Source organism: Erythrolamprus reginae, chromosome 1, assembly GCF_031021105.1.
Source record: "Erythrolamprus reginae isolate rEryReg1 chromosome 1, rEryReg1.hap1, whole genome shotgun sequence".
NCBI classification, from domain to species: Eukaryota; Metazoa; Chordata; class Lepidosauria; order Squamata; family Dipsadidae; genus Erythrolamprus; species Erythrolamprus reginae.
In genome coordinates this window covers 183,289,248-183,303,469 of record NC_091950.1, presented here as the reverse complement: position 1 = coordinate 183,303,469, position 14,222 = coordinate 183,289,248, and the positions used below count along the sequence as shown (strand labels likewise).

General features: G+C 38.7%; 1 protein-coding gene across 9 annotated transcripts in view; it reads right to left on the bottom strand.

Annotated features, from left to right (window-relative positions):
* Window positions 1–13,739, bottom strand: part of TANK (TRAF family member associated NFKB activator) — a 48,462-nt gene extending 34,723 nt beyond the window's left edge. The window contains exons 1-2 of one of the 9 annotated variants that reach the window (XM_070731631.1): window positions 8,808–9,367; window positions 562–625 (exon numbers count right to left, since the gene is read on the bottom strand). The gene's annotated coding sequence lies outside the window, so the exon portion shown is untranslated. Of the gene's footprint in view, window positions 1–561; window positions 626–7,899; window positions 7,918–8,807; window positions 9,368–13,530 lie in introns of those variants that run through there. The other 8 variants (XM_070731638.1, XM_070731639.1, XM_070731633.1 and 5 more) reach the window with 8 other exon arrangements.
* Between the last annotated feature and the right edge of the window lie 483 nt (window positions 13,740–14,222).

Sequence of the window (14,222 nt, the reverse complement as noted above, 5' to 3'; positions counted from 1 at the left end):
GGAACCCACACTGCATACTGGACATAAATACATTAGAAAGTGTCCAGAGATACTTTACTAGAAGAGCCCTCCACTCCTCTACTCGCAACAGAATACCTTATGCAACCAGACATGAAATCCTGGGCTTAGAAATCTTAGAACTATGTAGTTTTCAGCACGACCTAAGCATAGCTCATAAAATTATCTGCTACAACATCCTATTTGTCAACGACTACTTCAGCTTCAACCACAACAATACATGATACAAACTCAAAGTGAACCACCCCAAACTTGACTGTAGAAAATGCGACTTTAGCAACAGGGTGGTTAATGACAGGAACTTACTACCTGACTCTGTGGTTTCGTCACCAAACCCCCAAAACCTTACCCTTAGACTGTCCACTGTTGACCTCACCCAATTCCTAAGAGGTCAGTAAGGGGCGGGCATAAGCACACTACTGTCCCATCTAATTGTTCCCTCTTATCAGTACTCATCTTATGTATATAAACAATGTTATATCTATGTATATTACAAAAACGTACTTGACAAATAAAAATAAATAAAATAAACAATAAACTCACAAGAGGCTAAAGAGTAATTCTAGGCGACTCCATCCATTGCGCAACCATCCTGAAGGAGTGGGATCTGAATGAAAGGCCAAAAATTACTCAGTATTTTTACAGACGACTAGTCAAATGCTTCACTTGGTGTGGCTAAAATGAGCTCTCCTCTCTTGTAAGACTGAGAAGACATATTGGCCTTATTGTCGACTCTCCTCTTTCTATGCTCTTTCATGGTCCAGCAATGCTTATGTTAATTCAAAAGTGAGCTCCATTGAATCCCTTGAGAAAAAGGTGTAGGATTAGAGCCCTAGGAAACTATTAATTCTATATTTATGACAACTGTTGCCATGGTGTTATGTTTCTACAATTGCTGAGCTTTCCAACCCAACAGTAGCCAAATGTGTCAGAGTTTGATAAATGTCACAAATTGGCATCCACATCGTAGTGGGGGAGGGAAGACACTATAAAGATATTTCTGTTGTTCTGTGTTCTGCCAAATGTTGTGTCTTCAAAATGGGAATGAGAGTATCTTCTTGATAATTAATGCATCAGGTCACTCAGCCAGGCAGGACTAGAGCTAGGGAGAGAAATGGATGCTTAGCCTTGATTACGGCAGTTGCTTTGCAGGCCTTCCCTGTTAGGTACCGGTATTCCTTTTATAATTTTTTTGAAATAAACAAGCATAAAAATATACCTTTTGGGAGAAAAATGGGGATATTTTTTTTTTAGAATAGAATTTTATTGGCCAAGTGTGATTGGACACACAAGGAATTTGCCTTGGTGCATATGCTCTCAGTGTACATAAAAGAAAAAGATACATTTGTCAAGAATTATAAGGTACAATACTTAATGATTGTCGTAGGGTACAAATAAGCAACCAGGAAACAATCAATATTAATATAAATCTTATTAATATAAATTATATTAATATAAATCATCAAATAAGCAATTTGATGTGCAAATACAGTATAGGTAATCCTGGACTTACAATAATTTCTTTATTGACTGTTCAAAATTACAGAGGCATTGAAAAAAGTGAACTTATGACTAATGGATGTATACACACTTGCAGCCATCACAGCATCCCCATGATCATGTGATCAAAATTCAGATGCTTGGCAAGCGACTCATATTTATGACGGTTGCAGTGTCCCTGGGTCATGTGATCACCTTTTGTGACCTTCTGACAAGCAAAGTCAATGAGACAGATTCACTGAACAACCGTGTCATTAACATAATAACTGCAGTGATTCACTTAACAACTTAACAACGGCAAGAAAGGTTGCAAAATGGGGCAAAATTCATTTAAGAACTGTCTCGCTTAGCAACAGAAATTTTGGACTGGTTGCAAGTCAAGGACTACCTGTACACAATCTGCGGGCATTGTTTCTCCTTGAAAGCATCCAAATGTATACTTCATCACAGAAATCAACATTGGAGGTAAACAAGGGGGAGAATTTAGGGGACCTGAAGATCGCAACAGGAGGCCATAGCTTCCAGGTTGCCGTCCCATCCTTTTGAGGGAAAACAACTGATCCCAACACAGAGATAAAAGAACCAAGAACCCTTGGTAGGACAGGCAGCTCCCCAAATTTAATTCTAAATAAACTACGCACCTGTCTGGAAATACAAATCTCAAAGTAATATGCATGTGATGAGTTAAATTTATACTATATGAAAGGAAGCTGAAGTGCAGGTTTTTATCTGCCCATCCCCTACCCCCTTGAATATAACGTCCAAAAGGAGGCATATACCTAGGATGTGCTTGAATATGGGGTTGAAAAACAAAAAGTATAATAATGGGATGGATAAAATTCGATAAGTAAAGAAATAAGCTGCCAGTATGTCATAATAAACATTTAGTAGAACAGTGTTATATCACTCCGGGAAGGAATAAGGAGGAAGAGGAAATAGAAAGAGAAGAGGGAGAGAGGTGGTGGAGAGGAGAGGGAAGGAAGGAGGAGAGAAGGTGCAAGAAAATAGATGGGCGAAGAGGCGAGAAGGGGAGAGTGAAGAGATAAAAAAAGAACAGTCTGGCAAATAATAATAATAGTAAGACCTTGAAGCTAAATCAATTAGTGTTTGTATAGATGTATTATTGCGGTATATGTATTGTGTTGTGTACACGAGATATGTGGAGAAAAAAATAAAAAATTAATGTCGGAGCCCTGCTCACAGAATGCCCAAGTGGGTTTGGAAACTTTTCCGTGGAACCTTAAGGTCCTGCAAGAACTTAATGAGGTTCTGGGTGAGTTTAAAGACAAGCCAAAAGCTCAAAAACAACCAGGGGCATTCGTACAATTTTTCTCAAGTAGAGCAGTCATATCCCAATCACCGAATTTCGATTTACATGGTTGAAACATCTATTGTGTAACTAGAAATGTGTAGTTCTAGTTTTAATTTTTGTATGCTGAAATCTTTAATTTTTCCATTTAAAGTAACAGAGTTTCTCAATCTTGGCAACTTTAAGATGTGTGGCCTTTAACTCTCAGAATTCTCCATCTACCATCTCTTCTTAAAACTGCCACGGTTGAGAAACATTGATTTAGAATGTATTTCTGGGTCAGTAACTTGGGTACATCCAACTTTCTGAAATACATAAATTTGCATAAATAATTTACAGTGCACACAATTTAATTTTATTCCCAATTTTCTAGCATTAGAACTTTGCCTAATCAGGAATTCTGGGATTCCTTTTTCTTAATAACTGGGTCCATATCCTGTAAAAGTTTGAAAATCCCTGTTGTAATGTTCCAAAGGTGATTTTCAAGAGGCAACTGGACTTCCTTTGTTTTTCCTTGAACATGTTTCACTTCTCATCCAAGAGCTAATGTAATGGACTTAAAACTTTGCTGGAGGTGGAAGAAAATTGGGCTTTGATGCCATATTAGTTACAATTCAATACAGATGAATCAAATGGGGAAAAAAGTTATCTGGGACGTATCCTCAATGACCTCAGAGATTAGTAAGCAGATGTGAGATGGTAGTGGAAGCCTTTAAAACTGTTTTTCCAAACAGGATACTTTCTGGTTGTGTTGGAGCTCAAGTTCCATAATTTTCAGATGGTATCGGCCACAGATGATATTAGCTATAAATGGCAGAAGTCAAAGTTCCATCCATTTGGAGGGTACTCAGTTGTGAAAGGTTGCTTTTAAAACCATCTAACATTAAGTCAATACAAATTCTCAGTCATCCAGGTAGAGTTGAATGGAAGTTAAATCATGACAATTGGACTTGTTTTCAGTTTAAAGCTATTCACTGTTTATTCAAGTCCTATCTAACCCAAGACTAAAGAAGCTACAGTACTTGGATAAGCAGCAAAGCAAAGAAGTTCAGTTGCCATGGCTCAACTTCCAAACATCTAAAGCTAAATCATTATACAGGAGAATCAGAAGCTGAGTCAAAACAGTTATCCAATACAATTAAAAGTTGAAAAGGAAGCCTCCTCCTGTACCAGATCCCAAAACTCACTTCTCTTAATCACTAATTGCTTGGTCCCTGAAGAATTATTACTGTACAGTTTTCAGATAATGGGAACAATAGAAATATTTTAGCCACACTGTATTAACTGAAAGAAATGAAATCAATCAGATTGGATTCTTTTCTAAATTTATTGTTTTACTGGAGCTTCCTTTAAAGAAAATGCTGGACAACTGTGCCAATGCAGCTTTTTAGAACTGGAAGACAATTCTTCAAAATAATAATCCAAATTAGACTTAGTGAGATCCTGATGAAACATTTCTCATTTTTGAAACTTATTTCCCACCACTTTTCTTTCAAAGATGTGAACAGTAATTTAAACAGAAACAAAAGTGGCTGGTTTTTATGTTTCATGCCATGAATTGAATATTACTTGGGTCACATCTATCCACTTAAAGTATGCTATTTAATGTGAAATCTCTCGATAAACATGGTTTATTGTTTGCATTTGAAGCTGCCTCATAATTATCGTAAAAATACTTATGTATGCACTGCTTAGCAATTACAAGTTTTCTTGAACAAATGAAAAGAAGTAATTCTTACCACAACCTACTGAAAATCTAGGACATCCCCCTCCACTCTCAGTTGTAAGAGACAGATAAGACACATATATAAAAGTAATGGCTGCATTGCAAAATAACGCTTTTCATTATTTCATTTTTAGCACATTGTCTAATATCATAGAGCCTCCTTAAGGACACTCTTTAAAAAACCCACATCATTTTTTAGATACAGCATATTGCGAGAAAGGTACATTGCAACAAAAATCAAAGTAAATAAAATAAAATAAAATAAATTAGAGATTCAATCATCTGGAGAAGAAAGATTCATATGGAGAGATTTTTCCATACTGTCATAGCTTTCTTACATTTTGGGACCCCAAAGCATCAACATATCATCTCATTCCAAGAAAAATGCCCCAAATCTTGCATGTTCATTAAATGCTGCATGGTTTTATTAAGCACGACTTCTAAAACTACAAAAGAAATTAAATCAAATCTCAGCATTCTCACTTGAGTGTTTGGCAATGTTTAGAAAATGTTTTTAATTTAATTGTTAGGGTTTCTGGAAGCTTTTGTGTGTAAAATGAATAGTATTCTGGAATATGCTATGCAGAATTGCCATTCTGGGGTCAGCATTTTTCCCCTTGAAACATGAGTATTCTTTTAAAGAAAAGCTCCACAACTTTAACCTGTCCAGAAGAGAAAAATGTATCTCTTTCTTTAAAGAAATTGATTTGTCCAGTCAGAAGTTCTATTCCCAAGCTATTTAGGAGTAGCCTTTTTTTTGTTCAACAACATAAAAAATACAAATATTGTTATTTATAACAAAGAATATAAGGAATGTGCACCACACCAAAGCTCACCAACAAAGATAACAAAATAGGGAGAAATATTTCACTGGATTAACCAGGTCCTTGAACCAGGGGAAAATATAATGTCTCAAAATCAAAGTAGCTCATTGAGATGCAAAACCTGACAGGGGAAATAACATACCAATGTAAAGAAGTATGGGGAAAAGAATGGCAGGTATATAGCCAATATACATGTAAACAATCTACAATTGTTGGACATGGAGATCGAATCTGATTCTCTATTTAGTCATGAAATTCAGAGTTGATTCTGAGTAAGTCAGAATCTCTTAGCTCAGACAACTCAAACCCCCTGAATTGTGTTATTCTTCCAAAACCTCTAAAACCTAACCTGTAACTGCCACATAACACCAAACAATTATCAAATTGTATGACTGAGGGATAAAATTGTTCAGAGACTGGAGGGTAATAAAGACATTGAAATGCATAATAATAGAATCAGAGTTAAGTCTTCATTCTATCCATCATTTTTTGCAATTGTGACTGTCAAATCTGCCATGTTAAAGCCAGGTTCAGAAGACGTTCCTAAGATATTTGGGGATACAAGGGGGCAATTATAAAGGCTATCTTGCACCCCATGGAAATTGGAGCAATGATTGTATTAATTAGTTTGAAGTTTTCTCTAGTCATATACTATATTCCATCTTCTTTGCAGGAATTATGAAATAGAAACCTTGCTTTAAAATATGTTATTTTCTAACATGCATATATGTGTGTGATGAATTTATTTTTTTTAAATATCTAAGATGATCATACTTAACTGAAGTTCTTTAATTTTGCATAAAATGAATTATAATTAGGAGAGCAAGCTACAGCCTTTCTCTTTTGTTCATTGCTGAAAGTAATTCTGACATGTTTTGATAGAATTTAATCCTAGCATCAGAACACAAGCAGGTTTTTACACTCATATATGCCTTACTCATCAGTGTAGTAGTTGAAGTGATAGAATAAAAATCTCACACAAATTTTTAACTCCTCCTCTATGGAGTTTTCAGCATCTACATTATTATGACAAATGCTTAAATGGTTTAACTGTTTGAACAGATTCTTTTCAATGGCCATTTTTCGGAGGCGAGATATTGAATTGGGCAGGGTTCAAAAATCACCCAAAGCTTAGTTGGCTGAACAAGCACATAATATACTAAGCAGAAACTAAGCAATCTTGATTATGACTGAGAATGATATGTGAGTTCTGTCAGTACCTTTCAGCCCTATCCTTTTTCTAATACCAGATTTGGAGAGTGAAATTGACTTTTTTTCAAATAACATAATTCAGGATTTGCCAGCATGTACATCATGATTGTTGAATAAGCTGGTGTGGTTTGCATGTCATCTGATGCACACAATCTGCTGCAATCTTTTCTTTGCCCATGCCACCTGTGGCTTTTGGTTGTACAGACACAGCACTGCCCCCTGGCACAACTTCTAAAGTTGCCAGGCTCTACAGGTGGTCCTTGATTTATGTCTGTAATTGAGCCTGGAATTATGGACATAGGCATAGGTCATGCTGCTCATTAAGTGGGTCAGTGTACAATTACGCTTGATTTCATTACTTTTGCAGTGTTTGTTAAGTGAATGTGCTGGTCGTTAAGCAAATCCATTGTTCTTTTTTTTTTTTTGGATTGGCAATCAAGTAAATGCCGGCTTCTGGCAAAAAAAATAATAAATCATGATCACATGACCAAGGGATGCCGCAAACAGCCATGAATGTGGGCCTGTCGCTAAGCACCCAACATGTGATAAACTTGATTGTGGGGGGCAAACCACTTCCAAAATCTTGCCATGAAAACTGCAGGGATTTGTTCAGACAGTTGCCAGAAATCAATACTGATTGGAAGGCACCATACATGTACTGCATTTTAAAAACTCTGCTGATTGTAGATTTTAGAAGGAAAGGCACAGCATTTTCATCTTGAGGAGCAGACTAATGTTTTTGAATCCAAAGAAAGGGGGGGGGGCGAAGCTACTCTTGTATATCATATTCAGAAAGCAATCTTCGGAGAGGGGCGGCATACAAATCTAATAAATAATAATAATAATAATAATTATTATTATTATTATTATTATTATTATTATTATTATTAATCACAGCATATTTTTTCCTGCTCTTCCCATGAATCTAACTAAAATGGATTCTCATCACTTTAAAGGAGTTTTCTTCTAAATTAATGTACACAAGAATACAACTTAGATCTTTTAGTTAAAACCTACACATTTGATTAAAAAATTAATCCCCACTGATTTCAACAAAACCATATTTTGTTTATCTATGACTTCTCTAAAAACTCCACCACTGACTGCACTGGTATAAAATAAATAGCATACAAAGTGTATAGCTGGATCCACACGCTACACCAACTCTAAACAAACACTTTGCCTTAATTAGAGGTAGTTCTGTTATTTTCAGAAAATAGTATCCACTGAATAAGTGTGAAAAGGCTTCAGGAGGGGCCATTTCCACCTCTTGACACTACAAAAAGATGAAAACTTTTCATTAAGGGAACCTGGAGGAAGAGCTTCCCAGCCTTCAGGGGTTCTATTCCAAATCCAAATCCTCCTAGGGAGAAAGAGCAGACTTGGTTTCCCCAAATACTCGCCCTTTGGCATTTCTCGGGGTTGTAATTTCCGAATTAAAACAACAACAACACTTCCACGGTCTGGGTTCAAGGCTTCCGGAAGAGGAAGTTTTCTCCGGTCCTCGGCCCCTTCCGCAATTAGGTCGTAAACACCCGGAAGCTACGAGACACCTTCAATGTGTTTGTGTGTTACTTATAAGAGGAAACGAACCGGCGACTTCTTTACGCCAGGGGTGTAAACTGGTTTTAGATAAAGCAGCCACCTCCCCCCCCCCTTGAGCCTCCGAATATTTTTCCTCCTTTGTAAGGGAAAAAAACCAACCGGTGAATGACAGGACGCGCGGAAACCCACAACCTTTGTGGATTGTTGTGACCCCCCCAAAAGGCCCTGTCAAAACCGGCCAGGAAAACGCAGGTTAAGCCGCATCTCTTCGCCCGCACCTCAAATCCGGGAGCCCAGATTAGGGGAGATCAGCCCAGAAAGCAAGCTTGTTTACAACTTGCACGGTTTAGAGGGTTTCTAAGGCGGCTTTCCAAACGCGTCAAGGTAAAAAGTTTTTTACCGGGCGAAGAGATCGCCCACCCGAAAGCGAAGAAGTCACGGGCGGGGGCTTAAAAATGGAAAGAAGAAAACGGAAGCAGAATCGGTAGCTGAAGTACAAAGAAGTGAGGTGGGGGAAGGAGAAGGAAGAGAGAGAAAGTTTTCGGGGGGAGCCGAGAGGAAAAGAACTTGAGGTGTGAAATGTGCCTTGGAGCAAAGACAAAGCAATGCACCGGCGAACGGGCTCGGCCGCTTCGCGGGGCGATATCTTTATAAAAGGCGAGAAGAAACTTACGAAGCCCCCACCGCGATCGGCTACTACGCGCTCCAACCGCCTCGGAGCGAGACCGAAACTCCGACGCGCCACCCAGGAACAGAGCGAACTTCCTGCTGAGCCGCCGCCATGTGATCCGCCGCGTACGGGCCCTTGGCAGCTCGGAGAAAGCTCGGCGGGGGTGGCAGGGACGCGGATTTCGGCCTCGCCGCCCTCCCCGCGGGCTTCCCTGGTTCCCCGACGGGCTCTTCTTCTGCCCGTCCTAGTCGGAGAAAAGAGGGCAAAATGGGCTCTTGGCGCAGCTTTCCCTCACCCGTCGTCTTCTTGCCTCAGCCCGGTGCGGGGGGATTTTTTTCCCGTCCGTCAGCCCCGCCGGGAGAGGAAGGGACGGCGGGGCGCTGCTGGTTTCCCGACCGGGAAGTGAGGCGGGAAAAAAACAACAAAAGTGGCCCGCTTGCCCACCGGGAGAATTGGGCTGCTGGTGCGGCCTGGTCGCTGCACCGCCTAGCGAGAGGTTGAAGCCGACAACAGGAAGGCCGTCGGCCTGCGCTCCTCCTTGCGGCTGGCTTCTCTTGTTTCCCCTACGAGAGAAGCTGGTAATTCTCCCCTAGGCCTCTCGGAAGACAAGGTCGGGGGACCACCCGGAAATCCTGCACTCTTTCCCTAGTCTGGGACAAAACAGTCTGGGAAAACACCCTGTAAGAAAGCACAGCCTTGGGACATTATTGCATGCAATGCATAGGTGGCTGTATTCAGGAAAAGTCCAGCGTTTTAGTTGGAGTGAAGCCACTTCATCTTCCGGCTAATAACAGTGGTTGGGAAGAGCACGGCTTAATCCAGTTCCATATCCAAAGAACAGCAGGAGGCAGTGATCCAAGTGTGCAAATTAAGGCCTACCCTAATTAACTAATTTCTAAAGTAAGCTGCAGGAAATTTCCCATCATAATTTATTATATTTATTTATTCGATTTTTTTATGCCACCCTTCTCCTTAGACTCAGGGTAGCTTACATTACAACACGTTAGCGATAGCACTTTTTAACAGAGCTAGCATATTGCCCCCACAATCTGGGTCCTCATTTTACCCACCTCGGAAGGATGGAAGGCTGAGTCAACCTTGAGCCGGTGATGAGATTTGAACCGCTGACCTGCAGATCAAGCAGTCAGCTTTAGTGGCCTGCAGTACTGCACTCTACTCACTGCGCCAGCTCGGCTCATAATAGGCTCATAATAGACATCTAGAACCTTGCATATGTAGAGTTTGTTACTTACTCTAACAGTTATTTGTTCCACTTATTATATCTGGGCTACAAAAAATCTGGATGACCACCAGATAGCAGACAATGGGTAGATATTTCTGTTATCTCTGCTACCCTGGAACAGTTGTTGGAATATTTGGAGCCTGCACATCTGTCCTTGTCTCGGTTTTATGGGTTTGGACCTCCTATTTAACTATAAATTGATATTAAACATAGTGAACCATATGGGGATAGGGGTTATACATCATACTAGATTTAAGATGTGGCTGACTATGATTTAGTGCAGTGGTTCTCAACCTTTCTAATGCCACGATCCCAGTTCTTCATGTTGTAGTGATCCCCAACCATAAATCTAACACTAATTCTCCCAACAGAGCTTTAAGCTGACTGGCAGGAAAGTCTGAGGGACACCCCTATTGTAAACACCTGATTGGTTGGATTGTAAAAATATGTTCCAAGGCACCAGAAAAGAAGCTTCAGTTCCTAACACCATGGGAAATTTGTCTTTTCCCATGGTCTTAGGCGACACCTGTGAAATGGTCATTTGAACACCAAAGGGGTCCCGACCCCCAGGTTGAGAACCACTGATTTTTAGTGGGTTCTGTAGATGCAGTTTCACAGATGAACATTTATGAAACAAATCCACAGTAACTGAATTTAAACATGCCTGGGATAAACATATATCCATTGTAAGATAAAATACAGGAAATAGTATAAGGGCAGACTAGATGGACCATGAGGTCTTTTTCTGCCGTCAGTCTTCTATGTTTCTAAAACTATTTGCATTTTTAGTATTTCCCATTAACTATCTAGTTTGGTGGCTGATAGTAGCTTTAATTGCAACATAAAGACTAAACTTTTGGACAGTGCCTTGTATAAAGTTTTATTTTATTATAAAGGTAAAGGTTCCCCTCAACATACGTGCTTGTTATTCCTGACTCTACAGGGTGGTGCTCCTCTCCGTTTCTAAGCCGGAGAGCCAGTACTGTCTGATGACGATACTATGGTCATGTGGCCGGCATGACTAAACACCGAAGGCACACAGAACGCTGTTACTTTCCCACCAAAGTGATTCCTATTATTCTACTTGCATTTTTACATGCTTTCGAACTGCTAGGTTGGCAGAACCTGGGGCAAGTAACAGGAGCTCACTCTGTTACATGGTACTAGGGATTTGAACTGCCAACCTTTCTGATGGACAAGCTCAGCCTCTTAGCCATTGAGCCACTGCATCCCCACTATTTTATTACATTGGTGGCTAAATATTTGGCTTCTGCAACAAATATGTAAAAAAATAAATGTGTCTCTGATCGCCAGAAAAGCTAGTAATGCTATCATTGCAGGAAGAAGGAAAACAGATGGATCACAGACAGATTCAGTTGGGAATAAGGGAAACTGCTCAACTTTCATATATGTTTGCAGCCTACCTTGCTTGCTGCAACAGAATCCTGAGAAAATTAAGCCCGTCTTGATTGGCAGATCTTATGGTGGCCTAAAGTGGAACAATTCTGCTCTTCTGTGATCTAAAACCATTACTCCTGTTTTACTGAAGAAAACAGGTGGTTATAGTTGATGCCATTAGAACAAACAAGACCATATATAGATTTTGGAAAGATTCTTCACAAGGAAGAGGATCTTACCACAGGAAAAAAACCTATCCTCTATCAAAGTGTGTAGATGTATATTTTGCAAAAAAAAGAAAAAAAAAAGGGAAAATAATTTGGTGTGTTATCACAGAGCTGTGATGCCTGGTACATTATATATAATTATGCATTGATATAATGATTATGTATATTGCAAGGTGTTGTACAAATGTTAAAGGCACTAAAGTGTACCCCCCCCCCAAAAAAATTAGAATATATGAACTCTATGTAACAGGTCCATTTTGGGAAAAAGGCGACCAGCAGATTGTATGAACAACATATCTACGTTCATTTTAGACACTTTTTAGGCTTAGAGAATAGAGAGAACTTTCAAAGCCCGAATTTATTATCTCTTACCATACAGGATACCTCTAGTCGAGCCTTTTCTTGTACAGTCACCTTCCCTTAAACACAAAATTATATTAGCGAATCTTGTGATATTGTTCAAATTAATAGCTGGGAGACCTCATTCTGTAGAGATGGTTGTATTGCTTATTCCCTTAGTAATAATTAAAAGCCAGCCTGGTTGTTCCACATGCTTTAGACATTCACTTGTATCAGCATGAAAGAACTTTTCTATTGTATCATTCTTTCTTTGAAACACTCTCTGCTTTAGAAATTGAGCCCATGCCAACTTTGCTGTGGTTGAATAGCAATTGCTGTGAAATGAAAATCTGTTTATTTACCCCCAGCATTTGAAAGCTCATGATGGCATAGCTGAACTAGTTAACTAGTTATTATTCTTGCATTATTTTGTTGTGCTTAATCATGTTTCTTAAGAGTTTCTTCAGTACCAGAAGAATCATTGCACAAAAGGTAATAATATTTAAAATACATTTTTAAAAAGCTGATTGCCTGTATTTACAGAACTTCCCTCTTTGTAGATGGTTCTCCTGTTACCTTAGTTTTTTAGGGCTACTCGGAGGTAGGTTCCTCTGTTCATGGAAATATAATTTCCAAGTTAAGATTAAGGGTGAATACTGGTTAATTTTTTTTCTAATTCTATCTGTCTTGTTTTTCATGTAACAAAACATTTTCCTTGGGTGACAACTAAGTTAAATCTTTACTTGGGTATAACTGGGTAAAAGGAAGTTTTCTAAGGAAACAAATTTGAGCAGCACAAGAAATATTTCTGTTTCTAATGGGCTGAGTCTACTGCATTTATATTGATGTTGTCAACATTGAAATACAGTTTCCTTACAGATAAAACTAAGTCACCATTATAAAAGGTTTACAGTTTTTTGTGCCCAGCATGATAATAGCTGAATAACAACAACAACAAGACAGCTTGCATCCTGCAACTATATATCTATAACACCATCAAACATCCTCATTTGCTTATCCCAGGTCCTTGAAGAGGACTCAACAGGTAGACAAAAATGGCAAATCCAATTGGAACATCTGGCTGACTGTGTGACAAATCATAAATTAATAATCTACTAGTTTGTGTGTTTCAGATTAATAAATGTTTGCAATTCGATTTAAAGGAAGAAACCAAAAATTCCTGTTGCAAATGGAAGATAGAAAGCAGAAGGAATTGGTATTCTGATGAAAAGAAATACAGTTTAAAAATCATGTATTAATTTTAGCATTCTGATTGGTTTAACAAATTGTGATCCTTTTATTTCGGGGATGTTGTTAAAGAACAGGTTTTTATCAATAATTCCAATTTCAGGGTTAATATTTGTATTACTTATAAGATTTTGAATGGACAGAATAATCTCAGATAGCCCAACTGTAATTATTTTACACCGAAGCACGTAGAGGAAGTAGGCCCTAAATGTAAAGTGAATTATAAAACCCACACCCTTTTTAATACATGATTTTGTTGCGGAGTACATACCTTCTATCTTAGCAACAGCAGGCTTTGCTTTCCAGAATATTCAAATCATTTGGCAACACACCTTTTTAGTCTGCTTCCATGCCTGTTTTGCTATCAGAAAGTTTTCTCAACAGGAGCTTAGAAGTACACTTCTTTCTTGTTCAGCTAATGACTGATGTTAGCTGGGAACTTCCACTGAAAAATCCCCTACATGATACTTCCTTGTATGTAGCCACCAAGAACTGATCATTATAATTTGTACTCTCACTAAATCAGAATTTAAAGTGAAAACAGAATATAAACTAGTTGTAGAACTTTAACATGCTGTCAATAATGCCAAGTACTACAGTAAAACTTCTGCTCTATGGATGTGAATTGAAGGATGGAGGTGTTGATTTTTAATTGGCAGAGACTCAGGAGTATTTTGTAAGGCTTGTTTTGACCAGATGTATGAAAATAATCACAAATATTTTCTGGGGGGAAGATGCACATTTTGTTCAGATTTGAGAGGCCACATTCCACCACCAGGTTAGGTATATTTTTGTTGATAAAAGTTTTGCCATTTTCACATTTTGAAAAGTGGTGTTGTATGCTCCGAGCCATATTTTTGTGGTGGAATTTGAGCCTCTATGTAGCTATAAATCAGGTGGCAAATTTGAATAGTTTTGCATGTTCTGGATAATTGGAAGTTTCTGTAGCAAAGTTCTGTATGA